The following is a 21,529-nucleotide window of genomic DNA, read 5'->3' on the forward strand; positions in this document are numbered from 1 at the left end:
AGAGGAATAACTGGTGGGACTTCCCCGGCAGTCCAGTGGTTAAGACGGCACGCTCCCAATGCAGAGAGCACGGGTTCAATCCCTGGTCAGGGAACTAAGATCCCAGCATGTCACACGGCATGGCCAAAAAAAAAAAAAAGGAGTAACTGGCTTCATAAATATTTATGGGATAGAATACAGCTATTTTCATTATTTATTTATTTCAATTGGATTTCCATATAGTCTGTATTTTAAGGTCTAAGTCAAATGCAGCCTCTTGCATGAAGTATTCCCTGTTCTAGTACCAAAACCAGTTTCTCCTCCTCTAAGTTTGCCATAGTACATGGCCCCTGGCTTATTATTACTTTTTCATTAGATCAACACCTTTTATTGATACCTAAAGAATCATACAATTTATATAAAGTTTTTTTAAAATTTTTATTGGAGTATAGTTGATTTATAATGTTGTGTTAGTTTCAGGTGTACAGCAAAAGTGAATCAGTTATACATATATATATATATATATATATATACTGTTTTGGCCCCTTGCTTATTAAATGGATCATTTTCTTTTATTCATCATCATGATTTTGAGCCTATATATATATATATATATATATATATATACACACACCTATATGTATTTATTTCCCCCAGCAGTGGTTCAGATGATGACATTTCAAGAACATTGTAGAAAGCATAAATTTTCAAAGTCATTTAAATCCAGAAACACTGCCATATGATCCCACTATTGGAAACAGATGTGCAAACCACTAAGTATAACATGATATGATCATGGAACAGTATATGCTGGGGGCATATGTAGGAGGTTTACGAGGTGGCAGTTGTGATGGAGAGGTCCTGGATAAAGGAGATCCTACTTGTCCTGTCTGTGTCATCCTTCCCCTGGACGGAAGGACCGCCAATAATTTAAAGAAGCTTCATTGGTAGTTAAATCATGTGTAACCAGATGAACCCAAAAGAGTCATAGAAATGACAATACTGAAGAGAGAGCTAGAGTTCAAGATATTGCAAAGCTTAGGAAATTTACTACATTCTTTTACACTTTATTTTAAAATGACTTAATTAAATAGATTTCTCTGTTTTTTTTTCTTTAGTCATCTCAGTGTTCTTGTATTTCCCAGGTTTCTGTCACCAACAGATATAAACTACTTATATTTACATAATATCAACACTCTTGATTAACATAAATTATGCAGTGCAATAGGGTATGTCTGCAACCTACTATAAACCAGTAGGTAAGTTACATTTTAAGAAAAGTAATTTGCTTAAAATGCAAAATACAGAAATTGTGCTAATAAAACTACAAAATACATTTAGATATCATGTTAATTCATTTAAGTGTATGCATCTTAGGAATCATCAGATGATAAGTGCAGCAGAGATATATGATACAAAATTATGTTATGAAATTATTAATTTTAATGAAAACAAATTTTTTTAAAGAAAAATATTTTCCCTTTCTTGGATATAGTAAGCACTAATAAAATTTTAAATACTGTTTTTAAACACATAACTGAAAGCATCACAGATAACTGATAATGACTTTATATCAAAAAAATCTAAGACAATATTCTGACAAACATTGCCAATTCATTTACTCCCATCCTCTCAGAATATGAGTTAGGATGTGCAAGAAAGGATAAAGAGAAAAGTAAAATGTAGGTGGGCAATAATAACAAAATAATTAACAATTTAAAAAGAAATTTTAAATGAAATTTGACATTGATAAATGTAAAATAATTTTACAAAGCTTGCCAATGTGTATTAATTAAGAGATGCATGCCCTCTTGTCTGTCAGCTTCTTCCACACTTTAAAAAAATTTTTTTACACCCACTTGGCATTATAGGACATCATTGCTTAAAACCTCATGCTTTTTCCAGCAATGTCAAAGACCTCTTATAACCATATAACTCTGAAAAAGCTTTGTTATATTTGAATCATTCTAAGAATTGTATGTCTGATTGAAACAGAAGTACCTTTTTAGAAAAACAAACAAAATTCAAGCTGTTATGCTTAGTAACTATATATCCACATTCTAAATTATAATTTTGAAAACCTGAAAGTGTACTTTTTAAATTTGAAAATAAGCTGTGTCTCATCTTATGATAAATTGAAGTGTTAGGGTCATTTCAAACATTCCTTTTCTCTCTACACACTGGGAAAATAGAAATGATTATTCATGGTACATCTTTAGGGAATCACATTTGTACATTAAAGGTTTTTTTTTCATCTTCAAATGTGTTTGAATTATCATGCTAAAGCTTTTTACGTTTTCTAGAATTTTGTTCTCATTATTGTTGTCTTGCATGATAAAGTTTATATTTGTTAGGTAAGGCAAAACACTTTTTTCTCTACCAATTAGAAATTGTATCTATAAATGGTCACTTACTGACATGAGAGTGGATTTTTTACCTTTGGTTGCAGTTTGGTAGAGGATATTATTGCACCCCATTTATTATTTTCAGTCTTTAGAGGGATTAGGATGGTGTTCACTGACGTTTCGGCAATAAGTAAGTATGTGCTATGGCCTGAACTACGTCTTCCCAAAATTCATATGTTGGAGGCCTCACCCCTAGTACTTCAGAATGTGATGAGTTGGAGATAGGGCCTTTAAAGAGGTAATTCAACTAAAATGCAGTTGTTAGGTAGACTATTATCCAATATGGTATCCTTATAATAAGAGGAGATTAGGACAGACAAAAACAGAGGCACCATATGAAGACAACAGGAGATGGCCATCTACAAACTGAGGGAGAGACATCTGAAAAACAACTCTGCAAACCCCTTGATCTCAACTTCTAGCCTCTAAAACTGTGAGAAAATGAATTTCTATTGTTTAAACCACCAGTCTGTGATACATTGCTATGGTAGCCCTGGCAAACTAAAACAAATGGGAAGGTGGAGAAAAAAGTCTCTGTATTTAAATGTATTTACTGGAATTAGTTGATGGAAAATCTGTCGGGCCAATCACCCATTAAAACAAGATAGTAATGCACAGCATAATAGACAATTGCAGATCTGAAAAAGCGAGAAGTTAAAGGATCCTAATGGGATCCTAGGACTTTTACAAAATCAGGTCTACTCGTCAAATGGCTTAGAAGATCATAGTTATATCTGGGTCAAAGGAGTGAAAAGTAAATACCTCAGAAAAGTTGGAACCCTACTGAAAAACAGTCCAGAGGGAGAAAAAGTATCCTTAAAAGGGATTATTTAAAAATTTGCATAAACGAAAAATGTTCTTAAAGATGTTTTTTGAATAAACAAGTGATCCAAATAAAATGGTAATAAAGCAAGGCATCTCAGTTTTGCTCTTACCACTTAAAAATACTTCTGTATTTTTACTTATTGTCTAAAAGGACAATATAATGAAAAACTCACAAGAAATAATTAATATATAAATTATTTTAAAAAATAAATTATCTTTGGGAGTTAAGAATATCAGTTTAAATCCCATTGCTCAATATTTTCCAAATTTTCTGTTTGTTCTTTCATACTTAGAATAAATTCATTCATATTTGAATAAATTTATTATAGAAGTGAGTTCAAGTTTGACATGTGTTAATCATAAAGTTTTAAAATACTTAATTCTTCTATAATTTGGACAGAATTTCAATAGAATCTTTACATAAGTTAAAATTAACAAGATGAGATTTCACTGAAAGTATTATGGCTCACAAAAACTCAAATATAAATAGAAGTTTTATTTAATAAAATGCTGAGCAATCAGATTTTTAATTTATAAACGGAGCACAGAAGATTTAGAATGTTCCTAATAATCATTGACTGACTTACTAATCATCCAGGAAACAGAAATGACTCAAGGTATTTTAACAAAAAGGGATTTAATATAGGAAATTACATGTTTATAAAACTTATGAAACGGTGACTGTTAATTGAAGAGGAATTAGGAAAGGTCAAAATCACAGGAATCCAACACTGATGAACCCAACTGCCACTAGCACTAAAACACATGACATGAAGCTGCTGAAAAACCTAGGCCTGCTGTCTTCCCAAATATTTACCTACCACTGCCAGAAGAGAATGATGCATTCCCCTATCCTGTCTTCCAAATCTCATTCAAATGGCCTGCAATAGAGTAAAGAGCTTAGAACTTTGAAGATGGTGCTGAAAATCAACAGACAATTTCCAGAATACTTATTAATAAATCTTAAAGTAGTATTGAGCCAAGGAGAAGTGTTTACCATAAAATATATACTGCTTAAATTTTATCATGCTATTGTTAGGAGAAATGTAAGTGTTAGCTGACAAGGTATCCCAAAGTGTTCCAGTTACACAGTGCTATCTTTGCTTAATATTTAAATATATCTAACGAGCACTATTTCAGTGTAAGTTGGGAAAGCAAGTCTTACCTCTACTATCTCAAGGTATGAGGACAGGACTTATGTTTATGTGTACTTTTCAAACTTTTCTTGTGTATATTTATTATATATAAGATCATGTTTATTTTTGGTATATTTATGTATATTATGTATATTTACTTTTTTAATGTATATTTATGTATATTTTTAAAGTGTTATGTATATTTTTACCTCTATACTATACCCCTTAGTTCAAATTGCATTCTATCATTATTGGTCCACAGAAGGCTCCTGTTAAAGATTGAATTGTGTCCCTCTAAAGTTCATGTTGACACTGTAGTTCCCATTGTCACTATATTTGGAGATGGGGCCTCTAGGGAAGTAATTAAGGTTAAATGTGGTCATATTGGTGAGTCTAATCTGTTAAAACTGGTGTCCTAAAAGAGGAAGAGTCACCAAAGTTTTGTCTCTGAAGGAGCACAGAAGAAAGGCCATATGAAGACACAATGAGAAAGTGGCTATCTACAAGATATGAAAATAGTCTTCACTAGAAACTGAATTTGATCATGGACGTCTAGCTTCCAGAACTGTGCGAAAATGAATGTCCATTGTTAAAGCTACCCAGTCTGTAATATTTTGCTATGTCAGCCCAAGCAGACTAATGCAGCCTCTCTCTTATGTTTAGAGTTGTTTCAAGTTTGGTAAGTCATTCCCCTTACACTTTGTCTCCACAAAACAACTTCCTATCCCTTCATTATCCAATCACTTCAGTGTGTTAAATGTATCTTTTATTTCACTGTAAACTTGAAAAATATCATTTTGCATGCATATATCACAATTTACAGCAATGTTTTTATTGTTACATCTTATTACACATTGCATATGTTTTTTTACTTGGCACACTTGTTTTTTTTAAATTAATTTCTATTGGAGTACAGTTGCTTTCAATGTTGTGTTAGTTTCTGCTGTACAGCAAAGTGAATCAGCTATACGTATACATATACCCCCCCTTTTTTTGATTTCCTTCCCATTTAGGTCACCACAGAGCACTGAGTAGAATTCCCTGTGCTATACAGTAGGTTTCATTAGTTATCTATTTTATACATAGTAGTGTATATATGTCAATCCCAATCTCCCAATTCATCCCATACTCCCCTTCCCCCCTTGATATCCATACATTTGTTCTCTACATCTGTGTCTCTATTCCTGCTTTGCAAATAAGGTCATCTGCATCATTTTTCTAGATTCCACATATAAGTGATATTATACGATATTTGTTTTTCTCTTTCTGATTTACTTCACTCTGTATGACAGTCTCTAGGTCCATCCACATCTCTACAAATGGCACAATTTTTTTCCTTTTAATGGCTGAGTTATATTCCATTCTATATATGTACCACATCTTCTTTATCCATTCCTCTGCTGATGGACATTTAGAATGATTCCATGTCCTGGCTATTGTAAATAGTGCTGCAATGTACATTGGGGTGCATGTATCTTTTGGAATTATGGTTTTCTCCGGGTATATGCCCAGGAGTGGGATTACTGGGTCATATGGTAGGTCTATTTTTAGGTTTTTAAGGAATCTCCATACTGTTCTCCATAGTGGATATATCAATTTACTTTCCTACCAATGGTGGAAGAGGGTTCCCTTTTCTCCACACCCTTTCCAGAATTTATCGTTTGTAGATTTTTTGATGATGGCCATTCTGACCAGTGTGAGGTGATACCCATTGTAGTTCTGATTTGCATTTCTCTAATAATTAGTGATGTTGAGCATCTTTTCATGTGTTTGTTGGCTATCTGTATGTCTTCTTTGGGGAAATGTCTATTTAGGTCTTCTGCCCATTTTTTGATTGGGTTGTTTTTTGATACTGAGCTGCATGAGCTGTTAGTATATTTTGGAGATTAATCCCTTGTCAGTTGCTTTATCTGTAAATATTTTCCCCCATTCTGAGGGTGGTCTTTTCATCTTGTTTATGGTTTCCTTTGCTGTGCATATCTTTTGAGTTTAATTAGGTCCCATTTGTTTATTTTTGTTTTTATTTTTATTACTCTAGGAGGTGGGTCAAAAAAGATCTTGCTGCAATTTATGTCAAAGAGTGTTCTGCCTATGTTTTCCTCTAAGAGTTTTATAGTGTCCAGCCTTACATTTAGGTCTTTAATCCATTTTGAGTTTATTTTTGTGTATGGTGTTATATAGTGTTCTAGTAAATCTCTTGCATTCCTATATGTTAACAATGAAAGATCAGAAAGAGAAATTAAGGAAACAATCCCATTTACCATTGCAACAAAAAGAATAAAGTACCTAGGAATAAACCTACCTAAGGTGGCAAAGGATCTGTACTCAGAAAACTATAAAATACTGATTAAAGAAATCAAAGATGACACAAACAGATGGAAAGATATAGCATGTTCTCAGATGGGAAGAATCAATATTGTGAAAATGACTATAGTGCCCAAAACAATATACAGATTCAATGCAATCCCTATCAAATTACCAATGGCATTTTTCACAGAATTAGAACAAAAAATTTTACAATTTGTATGGAAATACAAAAGAACCTGAATAGTCAAAGCAATCTTGAGAAAGAAAAATGGAGCTGGAGGAATCAGGCTCCCTGACTTCAAACTATTCTACAAAGCTACAGTAAACAAGGTAGCATGGTACTGGTACAAAGACAGAATAGATCGATGGAACAATATAGAAAGCCCAGAGATAAACCCACACTCCTATGGTCACCTAATCTATGACAAAGAGGCAAGAATATACAATGGAGAAAAGACAGGCTCTTCAGTAAGTGGTGCTGGGAAAACAGGATAGCTACAAGCACACTGTTCTTAAGCCTTACCCATGTGTCCATGTGTAAACCTAATACCTTGCTCATAATTGCTGCAGACTGTGCCATAGTCTGCTTCCATCATGCTTAATATACCCATTTTCCAGAGGTGACCTGTATTCACTACCTCAATAAAACACCAAATAATTACTCAAGTGCACAATTGCTCTTTTACTTTTTTCTCAGGCTCTGTCTATTATTTTGTATTCTTTATCACCCAAGCCACTTTCTTCAAGCCCAAATTACATCTTTTCTTCTCTCCTTGGTCCCAGACCCCCTTTTGAAAAGGCTTTGTGGAAAAAATAAAACTCCCAGATAAATTAATCCTTATTTATTATATTCTAGGCCATCCACAGCATGCCTTGGCACTTTGCCTCTAATACTAAAGGAATCAATTAATGTAAAAGTTAGACTTCTCCTAAAATGCAAGTTCAGGCAATTGTGGTTTAAAATGTCATTTTTCCCTCTGTATATTTATATAACAAAATTAGAAATAACAAAATTTAACAATATTAGTTCTTCCAATCCAAGAATACAGGATTTCTTTCTATATCATTTTCAAATCCCTTCACCAGTGTTTTATAGTTTTCAGTGTATAGGTCTTTCACCTCTTTGGTTAAGTTTATTTCTAGGTATTTTATTCTTTTTGATGTTAGTGTAAATGGCATTGTGTCCTTAATTTCTCTTTCTGATAGTTCATTATTAGTGTATAGAAAAGCAACAGATTTCTGTATATTATTCTTGCATCCTGTAACTTTACTGAAATCATTTATTAGTTCTAATAGATTTTTGGTGGACTCTTTAGAGTTTTCTATATATAGAATCATGTCATCTGCAAATAGTGATAGAATTTTACTTCTCTTCCAGTTTGAATGAATGAAATTCTGCCTTTTGCAACAACATGGATGGATCTAGAGAGCATTATGCTTAGTGAAATAAGTCAGAGAGAGACTATGTTATCACTTATATGTGGAGTCTAAAAAATAAAACAAAAAAATGTATATAACAAAACAGAAACAGACTCACAGATATAGAGAACAAACTAGTGGTTATCAGTGGGAAGAGGGGAGTGGGGAGGGTGAGATAGGGGTATGGGATTAAGAGACACAAACCACTATGTATAAAATAAAGAAGCAACAAGGATACAGCATAGGTACAGCACAGGGAAACACAGGGAAATATAGCTATTATTTTGTAATAACATTAAATGGAGTGTAACCTATAAAAATGCTGAATCACTAGCTCGGTGCTTTGTGACCGCCTGGAGGGGTGGGATAGGGAGGGTGGGAGGGAGGGAGACGCAAGCAGGAAGAGATATGGGAACATATGTATATATATAACTGATTCATTTTGTTGTGAAGCTGAAACTAACATACCATTGTAAAGCAATTATACTCCAATAAAGATGTTAAAAAAAAATGCTGAATCACTATGTTGTACACCTGAAACTAATTCAATATGGTAAGTTAACTAAATTTCAATAAAAAATTTTAAATCACTGCAAAAATAATAATAAAATTTAATTTAAAAACAAAAATGTTTACAGGCTATACAGCATGATTAAGAATATGCTCTATTTTTATATTTTACACATTTGTGTTCCACACCCCCACCCCACATGGCTTCTTCCATGAATTCAACTTTAGCTGAATCCCACTGTGAAAAAAAGTAGGCAATTTTTGATTCCAGTTTGATGTTTCAATCAAATAAGACAGTGTGATTTTAAGTGGGCATTGCAAATTCCAGGCTTCACCTTCAATTAAAAGAATTCAAGAAGAGGCTCTTTACACTTAACAGTCCAAAGCAGAGGACGCGGGCATTAGGATTTCCTCCTATCCATCACTTGCTATTGCACATTATCTCCCAGCAACAGCTGGTGACACACACACAGTGCCTCTAGGAAAGCTCTCTTTTCCCCCTTCCATCTGTTTTAGTCAATTTACATCAGAAATAAAACACTGTTTTACTGGTCTGCTTACAACATCTTATCCACAATGTAATTTAAATCCCTTTGGTTATGGGAGATTTTGCATTTTGAGGGTAGTTTTACTTTAAAAACTAGCTGAACTTGGAGGTCTTCACAACCTGTGGGTCAGATAGAAAATTTTTATAGGTAGCATAGAAAAAATATGATGCTTATTCTATCAAAAGAAAGTAAGGATAATATGTAAATATGTTGAAAAATAAAATATACTGATTGCATTTCTGAGTTTGAATTTAAACTTGTGACCAATATTTTATTTTCACTAGAGAACAGCAAGGGTTTGCAATTTTTATAAGGGCTGCAAGATCTATTTCTCCATGCTCCACTACTCTTGGTTGGGAAATAGCAGTGGACACCAATGAGTGTGGAAGTAGTCATACCTTCCTTTGCTACTTCTTCACACCTTCACACCTAGTCTGAATCTCCAGCCATGAAGATAATAAGATTTTTTTCTTCCTTTTCTTTTCTTCTCTTTTTTTAAAAAAATTTGCAACCTATTCTCTCATGTTTGATGAAAATGCAAGCTCTGGAGTCAAACTGCTGAACTCTAAAGCATGATTACCATTTTATGTGTGACCTTGAGCTAATTATTCAATGTGTCTAAATCTCAGTTTCTTCACTTAAAATATGACACACCTAACTCATAGAGTTGTTATAAAGATTAACTGTTCCTATCCCATTGTAAGGATCCACAGTAAGCTAATATAAGTGTTACAGAAATAATGAGATGTTCTTTTTTTCTGGATTATTGTGATTCTCATCTTCAAGAAAGGAGACTTTCCTTTATCCATCTTTTGAATTAATCTCTTTGTTTTTCATTTGAGGAAATGAAAAGAATAAAATCTTATTCTTAACATTGATGTTTTTAGAATTACAGTGTTTCCTCCTAAATTCATTATTGCAACAAAGCTAATTTTGTCCAGCAGAGCATAAAATCAATGTTTATATTGATACTTTCTAATGCACTATTGTTTTTTTGTTTTGGATTTAATGGAAATTTTTATTTTTAAACAGTTGTTTTTTTTTATTTTGTAGTGCATATATTTTCTTGCTTTTCTCAAGTGAACACTTTATATCTTTGGTGTGGGAAATTAGAAAATGCGTGTTAAATTCATTCTGTTCTTTGGTTGTTTCTACATTCAGGTATTAATTTTTTCATAAGGCAATTAAACACATGAATAATAAGCTATTTAATACGTATTTATTAATTTTCCACTTTCTAGCAGTAAAGGGATTTTACCCATTGTTTGTCACAGACTGTTACGAGAATTGTTATTCTGCTCGGCTCTGAACTCCAGACTGTCTACTCAAACCACCATGTGGAAGTCTAATATGGATCTCAATATTAATTGCCAAAACGAAACTATTGATTCCACTTCTCCCCACAAAAGCCCCCAATTTCTTCATCCCCAACTCTCAATAATGGCACTGTCATTCAGTCAGTCGCTTAGGCAAAACAAAAAAAAATACTTTACCTGTTTTCTTCAGACTTCACATCCAGTCTGTAAGTAAGTCTTGTAGGGAGTATATTAAAAATATATTAAAATTCAAATTACTTGTCACTATCTCCATCTCCATAAGCCATAATCATCTTTTGAATGGTCTGCTACACCAGCGTTTTATATTAGTGAGAATTGGCCTGTTTTGTTTTATGTATTTTGGAGGGCAGGAAGTTAATTGATTTTGATTCTCTTAAAAAAAAACATAGTACATGAGCCCATTATAATTTTTAGGTTGCTCAAGCAGTACAAAAGTATATTGAGACAATATGGAAGTCACCTTCTCTCACCCTGCCTATTCCTTTACCTCTCCAGAGGAACCATAGTTAAATTTTTAACATATATCCTTTAAGACTTTTTGCTTTTTCCTATACAATTATATCTGTGGTTCTAAACTAGGGTGATTCTGTCTCCCAGGGGACTTTTAACAACATCTGAGGACATTTCTGTTTTGTCATGACTACAGACGGTTGTTATCGGCATCTAGTGGGTAGAGGTCAGGGACTCTGCTAAACTACAATGCACAAGACAAACCTCACCACAAATAATTATTTGGAACAAAATGTCAATAGTTGACATTTTGAAAGGCTGTTTTGTGTTGTGGTTGTTGAATTCAATGTTTATATTCACAAAATTGTTCAACCAATCAATTTTAGAGCATTTTTATCTACCCCAAAAGAAATCCCACATCCATTGACAGTCACTCCCCATCTCCCCTAATCCTCCCTACCCTAGGGAGGATATTCTGGATATTTCATATAAATGGAACTACACACTTCTGTGACTGGCTTCTATCACTTAGCATAGTGTTTTCAAGATTTATCAATGGTATAGAATGTATCTAGATTTTATTTCTTTTCATTGCCAAATAATATTTCACCGCACTGATATGACAATTTTATTTAATCGTAAATTGTTTCTATTCTTTGGCTTACTATTAATAATGCTGCTTTGAACATTATGTAGTTTTTATGTTGACATAGGTTTTCATTTCTCTTGGATATATACCTAGGAGTGTAATTGCTGAGTCATACAGTAAATTTGTGCTTCACTTTTTGAGAAACTGCCAGCCTCTTTTCCAAAGTGACTAGCACCATTCTTACTAGCCATGTATAGGTTCCATTTTCTTGACAACCTCACCAACACTTGTTATTTCATTATTATACTATATTAATTATAGTCATCAAAGTGGGTATAAAGTACTATATCATTGTGGTTTTGGTTTTTATTTCCTTAATGACTTTGATCAACTTTTTATGTGTTTATTTGTCATTTGTATGTTTGTTGTTTTTTTTTTTGAGAAATGTCTATTTAGGTCCTTCATGCATTTTAAAATATTTGGGTTATCTATCTTTTATTATTGGATTGAAGAGTTTATATATTCTAGATATGATTACTTTATAAGGTATAAAATTGGCACAAATATTTTCCATTCCTTTTTTTTTAAATTTTCTTGATGGTGTCTTTTGAAGCACAAAAGTTTTGTATTTTGATGAAGTCCAATTTTCTATTTTAACTTTTGTGACCTAACTCAAGCTCCTGAAGACTTAGAACTTTATAAGTTTTCTAAAGAATATTATAATTTTAGCTATCACATTTAGATCTAGATTTTATTTGAGTTAGTTTTTCTGTATAGTGTGAGGAAGTGTTCCAACTTCATTCTTTTCATGTATATGCCCAATGTCAAGCACCATTTGTTAAAAAGACTATTCTTTCCCCCACTGATTTGTCTTGGCATCCTTGTCAAAAATCAAGTGAATGTAACTGTGAGAGTTTATTTTTTGTCTCTCAATTCTATTAATTGATCTGCATTTCTAACCTGATGCCAATATCACACTCTCTCAATTAATGTAGATTTATGGTAAATTGTGAAATTTGGATGTGCAAGTTCTCCAAAATTGTTCTTCTTTTGTATGATTGTTTTCTCTACTCTATTATTGAAAATAGGATATTAAAATATCCATCTACTCATTGAATTGTCTATTTTCCCCTTCAATTCTCTCAGTTTTTGTTTTGTGTATTTGGGGGGTCTATTTTTATGTTCATATGCATTTATAACTTTTATCTCTTCCTAATGGATTGAGACTTATTACTATGAAATGTCCCTGTATATCTCTATTTCTTTAATTTTTGTTTTAAAGTCTATTTATCTGATATTGATAAAACCACAACAATTTTCTTATGATTGCTGTTTTCCAACCTCTTACTTTTAACCTATTTGGATGTTTGATTCCAAAGCGTGTCACCTCTAAATTGTATATAGTTAGATTTTTTTTTTATCCAGTCTCACAAACTTGCCTTTTGATCACATTGTTTAATCCATCCTCAGTGTTATTATTAATATAGTTGTATTTACATCTTCCATTTTACTTTTTGTTTTTTATATGTCTCATGTGATTTTTGTTCCTATATTTCTCATGTATGGCTCTTTTTTGCATTAACGGAATATTTTTTAGTGTAATATTTTAACTCCCTTAATTTTTTTCACTATATATTGTTTTAGTTATTTTCTTAGTAATTGTTCTAGAGCTTACCATATATATATCTCAACTCATCAGAATCTAATTCAGATTTATACTTAGTTAACTTCAATAAGATATAGAAATTTTGCTCCTATATAGCTTTCTTTCCTTGTCTTTTGTGTGCTATTACAGTTATACATATATGTTACTAACCCAACAGTACATTGTTATAATTATTACTTTAATTTTTTGTCTCTTAAAGAAGTGGAGAGAAGAAAGGAGAGTAGGTATGCATTGAGTTTATTTCATCCCCACTTACCTCCTTGATGATATTTTTGTCAAATATATTGCATTTCTTTCTTTTATAGCTCCAACAACACAATTTATAGGTATATAAATATAGACATATATATGCAATTGTTTTTTAAATCAATTAAGAATAGAAAGAAGATGTAATACGTATTTGTAATGGTTTCTATAATTACATAATTATCTTTACCAGTATACTTTGTCTTTTGTTGTATTCCTATTGTTTTTTAGTTACTGTGTAAGATCACTAGATTTCAAACAGAAGAGAATTTAACAGCTAATTTATTGGGGTTCCTTTGTACATGACAAGTCATTTTTCTCTTGCTGCTTTTAAGATTTTCTTTTTCTGGTTTTAACATTTTCACTATGATACATCTGTGTGTAGATTTCTTTGCTTTTGTCCTACTTGCACCTTATTAAGCAACTAGAATGTATAAAACAAAAATTGTTTTCTCAAATTTGGGAAGGTTTCAGCCATTATTTCTTTATTTTTCTTCTCCTTTCTTTCACTATGTCTATAACAAATTAAAATTATGAAGGTCAAACAGAAAGTATGATAATAAAGGATAATTCATGACTAAGCTAAAAACAGAAGCAAAAGCAATTTCATAATTTCTTAAAGGACAAAAAATGGTGAGCAAAGGAGTAACATGCTAACACATTTATACAATAAGCTAGCATGCTAGTAGCAAAGTAAAATAAACCAGTTACTGAATAAATATAATTTTTAAAGCAAAGAGCATAAGAAATTTATCACAATGCTAATGGTTTTTTGTATGCTAAAGAGATAGCAAAATTGATTATTTTAAATCTATAAGCTGAAAATGGAATACATATCCAGCTACTAGGTTACTACCTTACATCCTCCACTAAACCAGCTAAAAATTTTCAGAAGATGCAAAATAAGAAGAGAATTGAGAAAAATTCATCAAAATTTAATTGGCAAGAATATGAAAACTGGAAATGTATCAATTTCAAAATGATTGAAGGTACTAAGAAGGCAGACTTCTCATTTTTCCAAGTTTTTAGTATATAATTATAATGAGATGAAGATGATTTATTCTCAATTTCCTGAACAGTGAAATTATAAAGATGAAAAGGTTATATTTAAATATAATGATATGATAGTTCTTTAGTATTTAATATTAGCTTTTTATGTAATTCAGTTGAATAAGCAACTATTGAACTTTTAATGTTTCATTCACTATTGAAGGAATTGAGACAAAGAGAAAGATGATACAGTTCCCTCACTCAGAAAGCTCACAGTTCAAGAATGGATGCAGATAAAAGCATAATTCTGTCACAATAAAATGTTATAAATGTAAAAAAACATCATTCACAAAGTACAATAACATGAGTGTGTTTATTGTTATCACTAAGATTTGGAGATGCTTTGTGAAGGAGTAAAATGTGAGCTATGTTAATAAGAAGAGATACAATTTTTCGAAGGCACAAAGAAAGAAAGACCTTTCCAAACATGTGAAGAAATATGTTCAAACAAACAAAATCATGAAAAAGTTTAATGAAAGCAAAGATTATGGTGTGTCTGAGAAGAGAAAACAAGGCAGGGGATAATATCAGGTCAAATTGAAGATCAGAAGACAGATTATGAATAATCTTCAGCAAGACTTCAATAATATATTAAAATAGGTTTTAATACTGAGGAAAACAAAGAAATATTTATATATACTTCATAGCAAGCTGACATGGTATGAATATCATTTTTAAAAACTTGCTCTGGAAGCAACATGTAGAGTTTTAAAGGGTGAAACTGAAAACAGGGATCCAGTTAGAAGGCTAGTACCATAACTGGGAGAATTATTAATGAAGATATAGGATAAAGCTTTAGAATTTTTGATCGGGAGAAGACAAAGAGATATTAAAGTCACAGAATGGAATGGACAAAATTCCCATCAGTAGTAAGTTTCCAGTAAAAATTTCTAACAATACGTATATGATTCAATGATACTTAGGAGGATATTTGTGTGATTTCCTCAAGATGAGCTCAGTAGCTCAGTTATAGAAACTAAGAGTTATACAGGTGAATTTTCCAGATGAACACAAAAGAAGGACAAAGAAGCAATGGAATACTCTCTCGTCATACATGTTTTTACTCCCAAGGGATTTAGAATTTAGGAGAAAGAATTCAAATCATTGACTTCAACCTGGTATGAAGTAATTTCTACCTAGAAGGCATAGGATTAGGAGTCTTTGGAAAAGAGCAGCAGTGATCTGGGCCCTCAAGAGACAGAGTTTCAAGTATTTGATAAATGGTGAAAGGTAGAATACCCTGGTGTTGACCAAGTGTGCCTTTAGCTCAGGTCCTTAGTTGATTTGTAGCAGAATGCAGCAGCATCAAAATCCTTTAGTGCAATAGACATGAAAGGCAAATGAAAGAAGGAAGGTTAGCTTATTTTGAATAATTATTAAGACATGTACCTCGGTTAAGTGGAGATGAGGAAAAGAAAGTTCCCTATACTATAGCTACTCTAGCAGGAATAGGAGGAAGCATCATTGTATCCTCCTGGCCTATTTCGAGGTAGTTGTTCTTTCACCTGTGCTGTGCATTGTTCTGTCAATGGGATTTCATCCTGCCTTAAAACACACACACACACTCACACATACACTTTTGCAAAAATGAATCCCACCTTTTTATTTGCTTTTCCCCTAGCATATAAAACGTTGTAAATTTTTTTATCCACACTTTTAACTTCAACACTTACCAATACACTCAGGACTCACAAAGCTATAATTCCAGTCCTGAGTTTAAGAATGTTTCTTTATTCTACCCAAGTATCCCTTGTATTTATTCAGAATGTCTCAACTGAATATATAGGCTCACATGTGTGTCCCTCCTCCTGGTTTCTTATCTCACTGTCCATTAAAAGGCACCACTATCCATTTAGTCCAAACTCAAAGCTAGAAAGTCCTTCTAAATCTCCTTTTTTCTCTCTCAATTTCCAGTTACGTACTATCCATCTCTTATTTCCATCACATCTTTTATAGCCTCCTTGCCACTGCCTAGAGGAGACAATCATCCTTTTCCAGAGACTCCCATTTCTCCTCCCTTTCATTTATCCCTCATACTTTCACAGAGTGAAATGATTATTCTAAAGTGCAAAACAGATTATGCTATGTGCTCAGAGCTCACAATGCTCAGTAGGATAAATGTGAAATTCCTTAACATGGTCTTTCATCACCTGCTCCTTGATCAATTTTCAAGATTTTCTGCCACATCATGGAACCAATTACTAGTGGTTTTGCCTAAAGTGAGAATAAAATAAGGAACGAAATGAAGAAAAATCTCTGTACCCACAGAGTTTACATTCAAATGGGAGGAAAAGAAGTATTAATAATAATAACAAAAACAGCAACAACAACAACAATAATAATAATTGCTATGGAGAACATAGAGCAAGTTTAGGGGAATTACAGTTGGGTTTTGGAAGAAATTACTATTTTATATATTGTGGTCAGGAGAAGTGTCATTGAGGCGATATTTGTGCAAGGACTTGAAGTACACGTAAATTTTAACTTGCAGAATTCCTCTTACCTTACACTGCTTTTCCACTGTACTTCACACTTTCTTACACACACACACGAATTATTTATTATGACTATCTCCCCCACTACTACTAAATGCTTCATAAAATATACATCTTTGCCTTGTTCACTGACTCCTAGTTCCAGAAATAATACTCAGCACATAGTAGTCACTCAATAAATATTTGATGACTATATGTATCACATTGAACTGGACTTCTACCACACTTGGAGAAAGCATCAAGTTAAAATAAATCTAGTTAATATCTAGACTCATATATCGCAAAATAAAAGTTGGTCATGTAATCCCATTATGAAAAAACTCAAACAGATTCTTGGCTCCATAGATCAGAGTCTCACAAGTTAATGCCAACGTGTAGAGCCTGAAGCAACAGCAGTTGGAACAACATATGTGACTTTACTCCCTGCCATTTCAGGAGAGAAACAATATAGAAACAGAAATGAGAGCAACAAAGATTATACAAATATCCTGGGAGCATAATTCACTTTATTTTATAATGAACACTTGTAACATGGCTATCGTTCTAAATATCAGCGGTCTGAACATTTAATTTTCTAATGTGAAAGTAATTTGTTCTAATGTTACAACAGAATTTCAAGACAGAATAACTGAGTTCCATTTCAGTCTGCTCAGACATATTTCTGAGATGTCTTTCCCTCTTTGAGTAATATTTCAAGCTATTAGTTATTTATTGCTAATTATATGCTGGACATATTTTCACATGTAATCTTCATGAAATTTCTACAACATAGATTTTATTATCTCTATTTTATGGTTGAGAAAAGAAGGAGAAAATCAGATAAGTTGCCTCAAAACCACATAGCAAATGGTGTAGTGGAGATGGGAAGCTGCATCTGCCAGCATTCAAAGCTCAGGCTTTTAAGCATTATTTTACTCTGCCTTGATTTGTACCTATGGCGGGACGTGAGCTCAGGGTCTTCCTACTCTGCCATCTTGGCCACTTCTCTCTTCTGCCTTGTAAAAGGAACAGTATCATATCAATATATATACTGTGCAGAATTGTTTCCTACTTAGTTGCTTTTTTTAAAAAAAATAAAATAAAGAAAGAAATGTTACTGCGGTTAAAAGAGAGAAAAATTGACATCTTGCTTTAAATTATATATTTTCAGGAAATTAGGAGCAACCTAACTTCTTCATATTGAATTTGAAGAAACTATAAGCTTAAATGTTTGAGTCTTTAAAATTTCTATTAATTCTTGATTTATTTTCATTTAAAATAAAATGATGCACACTAATTATAAGAACTTTAAATGATAAATTTTTAAATAAAAAAGAAGAAAGTAAGATCGTCAAGCATGCCCTCACCCAGAGACAACTACTGTCACTATTTTGTGGGAAATGCCCCCAGTATCTTTATTGTGCATGTATGCAAATAGATTCATATAGACGCAGTCATATAAACATCTGTATTTCTGGATTTTGTGAAAGAAAAATTTATTTATTTAATTTCTCTTTCTTTGTTATATACATACAAGTCCACTAGTTAAAAAGGAAAAAATTTAGAAACTAATCTGGAAACTAATATTGAATCGGTTTTCCCTCAAGTTTTTGTTTTCCTCTTGATGAGTGCCAGTCACTCTTCCAAACTTGTTTCTTTTTATATGAAGTAAAATCAGCAAAGAGGCTCATCAGAGAGGGCAGGAATCCCCAGCCTTTGCTTCTATTGAACGTAATGAATGCTTGACTCCAAGTTGGCATTCTAGAAGCTTGCTCAGGTCATGGATAACATGTTACATCTTTCCTAATATGGTGGTTAATGTAGGGGTCAAAATTAAAAACACATATTTGATATTTTTAAGGCTGAGAAAAAGCTGAACATTTATGAATATCACTAATCCATATATAGATACTATCCTTGTCTGCCCTCTATTTAGAGACAATTACATCTTGATTGATCCACCATAGCAAGGCTTCTTAAAGGAAAATTCTTACTGCCCTTTCAAACGAGATGTTTGCTTCTGTGTTTTTACCTAATTTAGAAGACCTATTTTAATGAGTAAATCTGCATGAACATGTCACATGTTTTCACCTTATAATATTTTGGGCCAAGTTCTCTCTTTCCAACCCTTGTCTAGTTTTTATGGTCATCCTACAAATAGAAAAAAAATTTTTTTGGTAAAGATTGATATGCTAGTAAATGTTTAACTATTGGTCCTATAGGAGAAAATAGCTCTGGTTTATAGCATTTGCTAGTTGCTTTGGTGGAAATACTTCCCCAGTGGCATATTTCATGCTATAAAATGACATCACTGAATGCAGAAATAGGAAGAGATATGAAGTAATATGCTTCACATAGTATTTCCTTGAGTAATATACTTACTTGAGTAATTTTAAGTTCATACATATTAATTTTAAGTTCATACAAATTAACTATATTCAATAAGTTCTCACACCTTTACTGAAAATTTAACAATTCACTGTTTGAACTGGTTGGGGCTAGTTTCAGTGGACCATTGTATTACAGTTATTTGAAACGTCACATGAGATCTTTGTTATGCAACAAATCAATTCAAACTTATTTACTGGATTACTATTGAGGAAAGAAAGACACGGCCAGGCCCAGGGACAGCCTCCTCATATGCAGGCATTAGGCAGAAAGCAAAGCCATCTCCTTGTTTTGCAGCTAATGAGGCCATGACACATGGAGGAATGGCATCTAAAACAGAAACTTTTGTAGCATCTGAACAAGAAACTCTGACCACGAAAACCAACCAACCATGGAGCATGCGTAATAAAAAAATGCACGTTACTGATGACCACTGTGTGACCTTCCATGTGTGGTGCTCCACTAGTAGGGGAAAATTTAAGGGAAAACAGCTCTTAGAGCGCATGTACAGTGGCCTCTGGAGACAAATGCGCAGGACCGAGAGCTGATGCAATCTGTTGCAAGCCAGGCCACACATCAACCTTTCCGTCAATGAATATCCCACCCTTAATCAAAAAGACCCCCATTCGTTCAAAGTGCTAAAAATAAGATTTAAAGGGGGATCAAAAAACTCTGCAGGGCGCTCCTCATTCACAAGGATGCCGGTACTTTTCTCTGTGTGTCCTTTCCCTTTTACCTCAATAAACTGCTTCTTTGTTCTCTTTACTCTTCAGCCTGTGTGTCTTTTTCTTTTCTTTTTTTTTAGCTTTGTGTTCCTTGCCCAAATTCTTTTTGGACAAGTTGAACAAGAGCCTCGACTTTTGATAAAGCTTTTCCAGTATCACTATGATATGCTAAAAACAGTGAAATATTGCAACTATTAGGCTGAATGGGAATTTAGGAAAATCAGGAGATGTAAAAGAACAGCTCAGCTGTTTTCTGTTATCCACTGTTCATTGATAACAGCAGTACAGAGTTGTTTAGAAATTTTCTACTAAACTTACTACTTCATTTTCTTTATGATCAATTTCCTGATTCCTAGTTTTGAAAAAATAAGAAGTCATCTAAACTCAGTCTTGTCTGTGAAATAAAATTATTAAATACTTTTGTCTTTGTACTGATTTATTATTGCAGAAATCACATATTTTACTAGTGTCCATAATATGTGATATTGTCTTTAAATGGTATTTTCTTATCACATACTTCCTATACATTTATGAAAAAGGGGGGAACATTTCATGGTTTGTATTGATTTTTCCCTAAAACCCAAATAATTAATATCAAAATCATGATGAGTAATTAATGAGTAATTAAATTAACAACTAGAAATCATCATGGAAAGGAAAGGAAATGATATTTAGTACTAAACCATTAGTCATCATAAGTACCAATTATTCAGGAATCGTTTCATAAAAACTATGTGATACTTTTTTTTTTTTTTTTTTTTTTTAACATCTTTATTGGAGTATAATTGCTTTACAATGGTAGGTTAGTTTCAGCTTCACAACAAAATGAATCAGTTATATATATACATATATTCCCATATCTCTTCCCGCTTGCGTCTCCCTCCCTCCCACCCTCCCTATCCCACCCCTCCAGGCGGTCACAAAGCACCGAGCTGATCTCCCTGTGCTATGCGGCTGCTTCCCACTAGCTAGCTACCTTACTTTATAAATGTAAATAAAATACAACTTTAATGATCTTCTTTGCTCTCTCTCAACCATAGTTATTTCTTTAATTAGTTAGGTAATAAACAACTGCTAGATGTTAGACTCTGGGCTGCCTCTGGGAATCAAAGATGTCCTTTTTCAGAGAAACCATGAGATCCTCACTTGTAGGTTCAACTTAAGGTATATTCTGAAGCCAATGCTGCTCAGTCAACAGAAACAAGGGTTTGTAAGCCAGCAGATCAGGGACTCAGTATGACTCTCCTTTGTTCTCATGTTCAAATTGCAGTACTAGGACTTTTTTTACCCTTAGCCAATCCCTGCCATGTATCTCTGTTCCAAAAGTAGTCCCTGTCTTCTCCCCTGAGTCTGAATCTTGTCCTGATTTTCTTTGTGGTACCTTTATTGCTTCAGGCCTGATTTTCTCTCCACCACTAAGGCTTCACTGATATCAACAGTTTGATTATCATAATTTCTTTCTGTCCATTTATTTA

The sequence above is a fragment of the Lagenorhynchus albirostris genome, chromosome 4 (assembly GCF_949774975.1).
Source record: "Lagenorhynchus albirostris chromosome 4, mLagAlb1.1, whole genome shotgun sequence".
In the NCBI taxonomy this organism is placed as follows: domain Eukaryota; kingdom Metazoa; phylum Chordata; class Mammalia; order Artiodactyla; family Delphinidae; genus Lagenorhynchus; species Lagenorhynchus albirostris.